This window comes from Equus caballus, chromosome 20 (assembly GCF_041296265.1).
Source record: "Equus caballus isolate H_3958 breed thoroughbred chromosome 20, TB-T2T, whole genome shotgun sequence".
NCBI lineage: Eukaryota > Metazoa > Chordata > Mammalia > Perissodactyla > Equidae > Equus > Equus caballus.
The window spans coordinates 36238578-36248760 of record NC_091703.1 but is presented as its reverse complement, the minus strand read 5'-3'; the positions used below and the strand labels follow the sequence as shown (position 1 = coordinate 36248760).

The window sequence follows — 10183 nt, the reverse complement described above, 5'->3', positions numbered from 1 at the left end:
TTTACTTGCTCTAAAATACTAGTTGATAAAGCTTAAATTTAACCATCATATGACAGCAAAGCATACACTATAAGGCATATCTTTTTCTTTAAATATTTCCTTTGCTTATTTTCTCTGAACAGAGCCTAATTCACTGAAAGAATATGCAGTGGACAGAGATTGTGTCAGTTTTCGTCAATGCTCAATGGTTCAGAGCACTGTTCCAGGTTCAATGTAGATGCTGAATATTGGATGAGGAGAGATATCTGAGAGAATCCAGATAGAATTTATTCAACTGTCTCCAAGCCAGATGATATCACTCTTGTGGGAAGGGCTTGACCACATATCCAGAACTGTAAAATCTCATCCTGGCTACATATCCTTCTTCAAGTAAGATTATTAGAAGAGCTGAGAGTAATGGTGGATGTAGTATCACTCCAGCCTTAGTCACTGGTCCCTCAGAATAGCTTAAGTTTTCCTATTTGTGGATATAAGGTCATTGCCCTCAAAATATTATTGTTGATGTTGCTGTTGTGTGCAAACCATGACTTTGGGTATGAGTTTAAGCAGGCTGAAATATCTTTTATATAACCATGCATACCTTAATGACAGGGATACTTTCTAAGAAATGTGTCACTAAGTGATTTCATCATTGTGCAAACTTCATAGAGTGCACTTACACAAACTTAGGTGGTATAGGCTATAAGGCACTAGTCCTATGGGACCGCCATCCTATGTGCGGTTCATCATTGACCAATATATCGTTATGTGGAGCATGACTATAATAGCTGAATATTAAGGCTTCTTTTTACTTGTAAAAACTTATAGAAGAGGGAGATATTATAAAGATCACACAGAGGGATGCTTAAGGTTTTTCTGGAGATGAAACAACATGGTAACTACAGATCTAGCAGCTGGGGGAAGAGTGGTTTCTGGAAATCTCCCAGAAATCAATAGGGAAACAGAGTTAGAGTTGAGAGAAAAACAAGTCAGAGGTGAGCAGGAAAGGGTGCCATGTGTAGATGAGCTCTGAGTGGTTAAATCACCAGTGAGTGGCCCCACTGAGGAGGGGACTGGATGAGGAGACTGAGAGGAATGAACCTGAAGAAATGGATCAGAAGACAAAACTCACTCACACAGCAAGTCCATAGCAGGGAGCCTGGGTTCTTGTCTCATTTCTCTTCTGTTTTTAGCCATTTCCCTGCAGCTGGAGGAACCATGACTGGTGAGTTCTGGGCTCCTATGCCGGGATCACCTACTTTGCCCATTTACCGCCAAATTTTCCAAATTTCTTGAGTCACCTGATTTCCTATCTTCCTGCTAAACTTTTTCCCGTAGTCCTGGTCCTTTCATCCTCCTACATCCTTCAAGTCCTTACCTGATATCCGCTATGGAGTTTTCCTTGCTTGGAGGGGGCACTATTTGAGCACAGACCTTGGCTCATGAGGAAGGAGTCCTCCACAATGCCCATGTCAACCTCCACAGTCCAGTGTCTCTCTTTTCTCTGAAAATGAGTAGGCATCAAGGATTCTGGGAAAAAAGGTGTTGGGATTAGGAAGGACAGCATCCAGAGGGTAGCTGCAACGCAGAAAGGGTCCAGTGATCAGACGGGCAAGGATGAGGGTGTGGGCAGAGTTGGAGCATACTGTCATGGTGTCCAAACTAGTCTTTGAGTGAGCAGTGTTCCTCAGCACTCCAAAGAGGTCGAATTCTACAAACCTGTCAATATCAGGTTGTTCTTACTTGGTCTTCTTTTCCAAGTTCCATATAAAACTGCTAGTCTGAATAAAAATTATAGGGCAACTGGCATAAAGAGTGTGCCATAGTGCCTTTGTGGTTAGTTATTGATCAAAGATGGCAGAGCATAGAAAGAGGAGAGGATGGGTAAGCATAAAGGGAGGTGGATCTGACAATGTGCATGAACACTAATCAGAATGGAATCCATGCTTGAAAGAGCCTGAGTACAAAATGAGAGTTTCCTTTATCTTTATCTGAGGTTCCCCAGGCACTGGAAGTTTTCTTTGGAGGACCTTATATTTGAGAAGTCTGGTCCAGAAACAAGAACCGAATAAAACAACTTGTGGGTAGAGGTTCCTGTTCCCTCTCAAGGCTGTGTCTTATGGGTCAGTCAGCTAGTTTGGGTCAGTCAGCAATTCTTGAATGAATGGCCAATTCATAGCAACTGGCCCGTGCATCAGTTTGCTGAATGATATACTGACCATATTTAGTAAATTTAGTAATTTATCAAAACTTTGCTTGAGGAATAGTTTTATTGAATTTATTCATTACTAGTCTAGTGAACATTATACAAATGTCAGCATTTCAGATAGACAATTTGCAGTTTATATTCATATTGATATCAAATCCTTTTAAAAGTTATGTTTTATTTTATAAAACAAATTTATTTTATAAATTTTAATATTTTAATGGTTCTTTTGCTAATTTCTCTGAACGATCAATTTGTAAAATTTAACAAATTCAACTACAACATGTTTTTTTTAACTATTTAATATGTTATTCCAATTTATATTAAAAGCATTTTAAAGAACTTCTGAAATTATCTCTGGCAGGGTAACTGATCAGTTTTCATTTTGTCTTTTCAAATGTGTTTGTTATAAAGCTTCATGGAAACTGAGGGCTGTTTGTTGGCAGAAAGATGGAGTGGAGTCCCAGAGAGCAAGAGAATGGGGGCCATGGAACAGCAAGGGGGCCTCAGAAACTCAGAAGTCAGCGATTCACAGATCTCTAATACACTTCCAAGCCATCAAATGTGAGTTGATACAAACTTTAGAAAGAGAAAAAAAAGAAATGAGTTTGAGGTACACTAATAATTTTGGCAAATTGGTTCCTCAGTAAACTGGCTTTTGGTGGATTGGGTTCAGCAAATTAACCTGAATTCTTTTGGACCACATAAAGTAATCTGCAGAGCCTCTGGGAAGTCCCCTCCACACTGCTTCCAAGGTGGCTTTATGAAGGAAAAAGCATGTCATGGCAACCCTCTGCTTAAATTCCCTCTATTTTTTCTTGTCATGCTGTGAAGAAAACCCAGGTAACTTTTAATGATGTTGTCATCAAACCTCACAAAGACTAGAATACATGAATCCCACTCTCTAATCATACCAACTACAAGCTGTGAGTGACACCAACCCGCCCCCCCCCACCCCCACCCCCCCCAGGGTCTTGCTAATCCTCCCTGTCTGCACTCAGGTAAGCATTTTTGCCTGGAATGAACATAGCCTTTTATCTGCTGAGCCCTCACCTCCTCTGAGAAGTGCACCTAGAAAACCTGTCTTTCAACTCTGTCGTGACCTCTACACCATCAACTCCCCACCCTCCTCATCTTGAAAAATTACTATTCACAAATTAATACACAAATAATAATAATCTTCCAATCCTATGCTGCCAACCCATTCCAAGAGAACAGAAAATACCTAAACTAATGGGCACCACTATGAATTTCTAGTTTTAGGGTACCCCTGAACCGTCAACACTGTTCAGTCGTGTCTTTAGGCAGCAGTATTCAACATGCCCTGTAGCGGCTGCTGCAAACTTTTGTTTCTTTTGTTTTTTCCCCATATATGTCTCCCCTCCAACGTGTGAACTCCTAAAAGGGAGGATCGGTGTATTTTCATCTTTGAAACCCAGTATCCTACCTCTGTAGGTGTATAAGAAATACTGTTAAATGGCAGTACCCACCGTCTTGGATCTGTTGGGTTTTTGAGAAGGGAGACCAAACTACTGAAAACAAAACCACATCAATGAGTCAGAGCTCAGACACAGTGGGACCCCTGATCATGAGGGCGAGGAATGCAGGGCCCTCAGCCTGTGGCACAGGACAGGCTTTTAGACATTTCTCAGAAGCCACAATGAGGAGTGGCCAGTCCCTCTTCCTCTAAATCCAATCACGATGTGTGAAATATGGTCCTGGACTCTCTGCCATAAACGTCCATGTAGCTCAAAAGGCTTCACTCACTTTCTTCTTTTATCAGTTTGTATTAAGACTCAGTGTCTTGCGCTCGAGCTTCCACATTTGTGAGATCTGAAATTATAGTTAAAATGACAGTTCTGTTCAAGGGTGGTCATGGCACTTCAGAGAGGGAAATTGCAGCAGATGCATGATCAAATACAATTAATATGCTCTCCCCTCTCTTTCTCTCCATAACGATGAGGTAAGAGGTAGGGATTCAAAACAGTAATGAATCCATGATCTGCACAGAGATGAGAAATAACAAGAAAACTTTTCTGTTTTTGCTACTGACATTAGAAAAATGAACTCACTACTGTTATATTAAAGACAAATGCATATGTAGCTCACCACAGATTTACAAATTATGCCTGTATTCATGACAGTGGTCCTGTGAAGTGTGTATTCTTTCTACAGATGAGGCAAAACTAAGTCTTTCAGGGCTGAAACGGCTTATCCAATGTCACTTTGCTACTAATTTGACTCTGTCTTCAGATTCTCCAAAATGTGTTTAAAGAGGTACTTTGTTCAAAGACGAAGAATCTACTTTGTACGTGTCATGGAAAATTCATCTAACTGATTGCCTAAGGGTTGATATAATGAACACATGTAAGTGGCTTCACAAAGATTAAGAAAAATTTAGGGATAATCGCTTGATAAATTTTTATGAAAGGGAAATATTCTAGGGGCAGCACTTCTAATTACATTTCTGCTCGCATTAAGGAGGCTACAGAACCCCTCAGAATATACGATGTTTCTTGATTCCTGAAGTGAATACACGATAAGATCCTAGATGGCCCTTCTGATGACAAGATGATTATTATGGTTACAGTTGACCCCACTGACCAAGCACAGATTCCAAGGGATGCTGACCAGGGATAATGATTTCAACCTGAATTTCCAAAAGGAAGAAGTCTACAACTTTTATCTTCTATCCTGAGGGAACAGAGGATGTCCCCTGGGGAGAGTCTCCCTACTGTAACCCTAACCCGTATCAGTAACTGTTTTTTATCCCATTGTCTATGCACATGGGCACCCTGCCCTCATCCTATATGCCCTGCCTCCACAGAGGCCAGGTGGGGGTGACTCACGTGAGGCGCCTGGAATGAGGATGTTTGTCCGAGTTGCCTTCCTCTCAGGCCAGACCAGCAGTGTCTGCCCTGGGTAATGCAGCAGGGATATGGGCAGTGCAGAGAACTGTAGAAAATGTAGAGAATGCTAACTGGGTCAGGGGGAAGCAGCTGGCAGAAGTCCAAACCAGAGCCTTTCAGATATGGTTTTAGCCAATCAGAAAAAGATTCTAAGGTGATATTTGTTGCAACTTGAAAAGTCTGTGTGAAGAGTGCTGTGAGGCTGGGAAATCCCCAGGTCTGATGCAACCTCCAAGGCACAGCCCTGGAACAGAACTGAGGGAAGTTTCCCCCTTAGGACAGGAGAGAGGGCATGGACCACAGGACTCTGTTGTTCTCAGAGACCCTGAGGTGGGGAATGCAGGAACTAAGTCACCTTCAAAGTCCATCTTTTACTATTCTTTGCCGCGAACCCTATTTCAGGTCTGAGTTTGATGTTCCTCCTTTACGCTTCCATACCACCATGGAAACCCTCCTTATTCTGGACTTACCCTGATCCTGATACACCACCACTGGTGGTAGCCCAGTGACAAATTTTCTAATCTCAGGTGCTCTGGAACTATGCACCTGACAAATAAAAATGGCAAGTAATAGGATATATTGGAGTATAGGAGGAAGCCATTTTGTGTAAACCTAATTCGGCCTGACCTTGTCTTTCCAAAAGGGCCTGACTGTGGCCGTTGAGCATGCATTGCATATCTGCTTTATATATTCCCTATGGCAAGAACAAAGGCCCTTGAGATAAAGGTGCAACTTCCCTCCCCTTCCCAACGTTGGCATCTCCTTAAGGATTAAGCATCTTTCCTTAGGCTAGGAACTGATTGCTGTGCTCACCTGTGACCACTCAGCTCAAGACAACAGACTTGCCTCCTGCTAGGCCTGCCGAGATAGCAGATGATGCGGGGTCGGTGAGCCGAGGAGTCGAAAGAAAGATTTCTTTAGACTCTTAAGATCTGGCAGTAGTGCTCTTTTATTTAGAGAATAGTATAGAATAGCATGGGGACAGGACCCATGGGCAGTCAGAGCTTCTGCTGCCGCCGCTTCTGCTGCCCCCGCTGGCATGGGGACAGAGCCCATGGGCAGGCAGAGCCGCTGCTGCTGCCCCTGCTGGCATGGGGACAGGACCCATGGGCAGGCAGAGCTTCTGCTGCCACCGCTTCTGCTGCCCCCGCTGGCATGGGGACAGAGCCCATGGGCAGGCAGAGCCGCTGCTGCTGCCCCCGCTGGCATGGGGACAGGACCCATGGGCAGGCAGAGCTGGTGCGTGGGGACAGGACCCACGGGCAGTCAGAGCTCCTGCTGCTGCCCCGAGTTGAGGGTTAGGGCTAAATTTAAGGCATAGGTATGTGAGTCATCTCTTTACAAGACAAAGGAAAAAAAAGTTAAAATGGTACCAGTGCCGGTAGGGTCCGGCCATGGGGCGGTCCCACAACTTTTAGATAAGAATCAAATCAAACCGGATTGAGTAAATGGCAGAAGTCACCACTCAAATATTATCTTCAGCTAAAGACAAAGGAGGAGTTTGGGGTGGGGGGTCAGTTACATGAGGTTGCCAGACAGTAAACAACTTAAGTTCTTGCCTTCCCCATTAAGAGTTTCCAGAGATAAGGCCATCCCCCCTTCCTCCTGGTGCAGAGAGGGAGGCATGGAGATTTCCTTCACAAATGCAATTGTCTCTGATCAAAGGGCAAGCAAATTCCACTCCTCAGAGCCTGATTCTCATCTGCAGTTTTAAAATTAACCAGCCTAAAAATCCTCGTCATAAACCGTTTTAAAATTAAGCAGCCTAAAAATCCTCATCAGCAGACACACTCCCTGCTGTGTCCATCAAGCGCTGTGCCCACAGGGCAATCTTGTGACTATTGTGGGAGGGACATTTCAATCATATGTGAAATATCCTGTTTGGGGGTATATAACCACTCTGTATACCTCACTTCTTTGGTGCCCTTTCTTCCTTCGGGAAGAAAGGCCCTGGGCCATGGTCCTCAGATTTCAGCTCAGAATAAACTCTCCCAAATTTTCATTTATAGATTGGTTATGGATTATTTTCATCGACACACCTCATACAGAATGTTGGAATAACTCACTGCATCTATGTGCCACTAATGGAAACTTTTGTCCTTGCCTCTTCCCTATTTCTTTTTACCTGGCAAACTCCTTATCTTCTGCTTTTACATCCTGCCCTCTATTCCTCTATTTTTTTTTTTTTTTTTTTTTGAGGAAGATCAGCCCTGAGCTAACATCTGCCACCAATCCTCCTCTTTTTGCTGAGGATGACTGGCCCTGAGCTAACATCCGTGCCCATTTTCCTCTATTTTATATGTGGGACACCTGCCACAGCATGGCTTGACAAAGGATGAGTAGGTTCACGCCCAGAATCTGAACCCATAAACCCTGGGCCACGGAAACAAAGCACGCAAACTTAACTGCTACACCACCGGGCCAATCTCTATCCTGTCCTCTATTTTAAAAGGAGAAGGTAAAATACAGGGGAGAGAGAGAGAAGAACAGAGGGGTAGATACTTATTGTCTCGTTTATTAATGTTTGCCATGCACTGTTCTAATTGCTCCATAACCATTTAGTATTGCCCCTAGTCATGGGCAAGAGGAACCTGATAAATAATATTTATTAAGAAAAATACATTGATACTTCTGTGATTTGGGATTTAATGCTCAGGGCTGGTACAGTACATTCACTAAACATCTGCTCCTTCATTAACACTATTCAGGCCCCAGGAAATGCTTCTCCACATCTTTTGCTCTCTGTTCTGGGAACTAAAGTTGACTGTGTCTGAATGCTGTGCCTGTTTGTGGATTGTGCTTTGCTGACATTAGATGACCCTGTTTCATGGTCAGGGAGGATTTAAGCAGCTGAAGAGCTGATAAGAGAAAAGCCAACAACTTCTCAAATACTTTCATCAAAGAGCAGGAATGCAGTAGGTTCTTGCATAATGTAGAACCACTTGCCAGCAGGGCTGGGTGTTGATTTTTCTTTGCTTGTTTTGTTGCTTCACGTTATTAACCTGATGTTTCTAACAGTTACACGTGGCAGCTGAGGAACATTTTGCAGTATTAAAGAAGTCATAACACTCTTAAGTTCGTATATTTGAAGATCTAGATGTAAAATGCTTGAAACATGATCCACATTTTACAGAGAGAAGCCTGAGGGAACAAAGTTTCAGTAATTTGTTGACCCTCATAAAGCCCATTAGTGGTAGAACTGCAGCTGAAAACCTCTTCTAAGAGCTCTGCTCCTCCCTCCACAACTTAAGGATCCTCAGAGCATCACAGATGACAGAAGTGAACATCTCTGTGATAATAAGTTTCTCTCCCCTGACATATGATCCCCACTTATTTTCCCCTACTAAGAACCATAGGTTTTAACGGAATATCACAAAGATGTCAACTCTTGAATCATTTTTCTTTTAGTTCTTTAAATTCCTAAGGCATTCAATCTTCAGATCTTCTGCAACTGAGAGAGAATCTTCACCTCAAATGTTCATCCAGCGCAGTTTGCTGGAGAAACAGTGACAGGCGGTGGACTGAGAATCTTCACAAAAAATGTCTGCCCAGAGACAGGTGAAGTCCCTCAGCTCCAGTGCTGATTGGTTCCTTTCCTAGGGGCTCTCTGATTCTACAGTGCATGGAAGCTTTGCAGGTTTTTATTCTCTGAAGTGGGCACATCAGATCCATCAGGTACAAGCTGTGTTGACTACCATTACTTCTTCCTTTGTTCTGACAAATAAAAATGGCAAGCAATAGGATATATTGGAGTATATGAGGAAGCCATTTGGTATAAACCTAATTCGGCCTGACTTTGTTTTTCTTTCCAAAAGGGCCTGACTGGCTATTGAGCACGCATTGTATATCTGCTTAGAGATTTCCTATGGCCAGAACAAAGGCCCTTGAGATAAAGATGCAACTCCCCCCACCTTAGCATTTCCTTAGGGGTAAGCATTTTTCCTTAGGCTAGGAACTGATTGCTGCACTCACCTTTGACCACCCAGCTCACCTGTGACCACTCAGCTGGAGACAGCAGACTGCCACCCTGCTGTGTTCACTGAGACAGAAGGCCTACCTGCTGTTTCCATCAATCGCTGTGCCGACAGAGCAGTCTTGCGACTATTGTAAAAGGGACATTTCAATCCTATGTGAAACATCCTCTCTGGGGGTATATAACCAGTCTGTGCTGATGAGGATTTTATGGCTGCTTAATTTTAAAATGGTTTATGATGAGGATTTTTAGGCTGGTTACTGTAGGGGAGGAGGACATTTCCTCTCCCCAAATGGGGGTTCGTCTGGCTGGAGAACGAATTAAATTCACATGAGACAGAATAGCAAGAGAAAATTAAACAAAGCTTTATGAGGAACCATGGCCCGGGGCCTTTCTTCCCGAAGGAAGAAAGGGCACCAAAGAAGTGGGGTGCACAGAGTGGTTATATAGCCCCAAACAGGGTGTTTCACATGTGATTGAAATGTCCCTCCCACAATACTCACAAGATTGCCCTGTCGGCACAGTGCTTGATGGACACAGCAGGTAATGGTCTGCTATCTCGGTGGGCGTAGCAGGAGGCAAGTCTATGTCTGGAGCTGGGCGGAGCTGGGCGGTCACAGGTGAGCCCAGCAGCAATTGGTTCCTAGCCTAAGGAAAGATGCTTAATCCTTAAGGAATGCCAACGTTGGGAGGGGGAGGGAAGTCAGTTACAGGAGGTTACCAGACTAGCACAATAAAATGCAGATTTTAGTCCTTGCCTTTGGTATTGATTAAGGGTTTTTAGAGAGAAGGTCATCTCCTTTCTTCTTCCTGGTACAGAGAGGGAGGCACCTTTACAGATAGAGATTTATCTTACAAACGTAAATGTGTCCTAACAAAGGGCAAGTTCCATTCCTCAGAGCCTCCTTCCCTGTCCCAGTTTATCAAAAGCAATCAGCCTCAAATAATCCTGATGCCAAAGAGACATATCTTGGGGTGGCCAATTCCAGGTCCCCACATTACTTTTAAAACTGCAGATGAGAAGCAGGCTCCAAGGACTGGAATTTTGCTTGCCCTTTTGAGACATTTGCGTTTGTGAAGGAAGGGGGGATGACCTTGTAGGGACCTGAAATTGGC

At 43.5% G+C, this 10183-nt stretch overlaps 1 long non-coding RNA gene across 1 annotated transcript; it reads right to left on the bottom strand.

The window, feature by feature from the left end:
• Positions 1-2243: 2243 nt before the first annotated feature.
• On the bottom strand, positions 2244-5144 carry LOC138919472 (uncharacterized). Its single transcript, XR_011429673.1, has 2 exons — positions 5035-5144; positions 2244-4018 (listed from the first exon to the last, which is right to left on the bottom strand). It is a non-coding gene; the product is annotated as an uncharacterized lncRNA (long non-coding RNA).
• Between the last annotated feature and the right edge of the window lie 5039 nt (positions 5145-10183).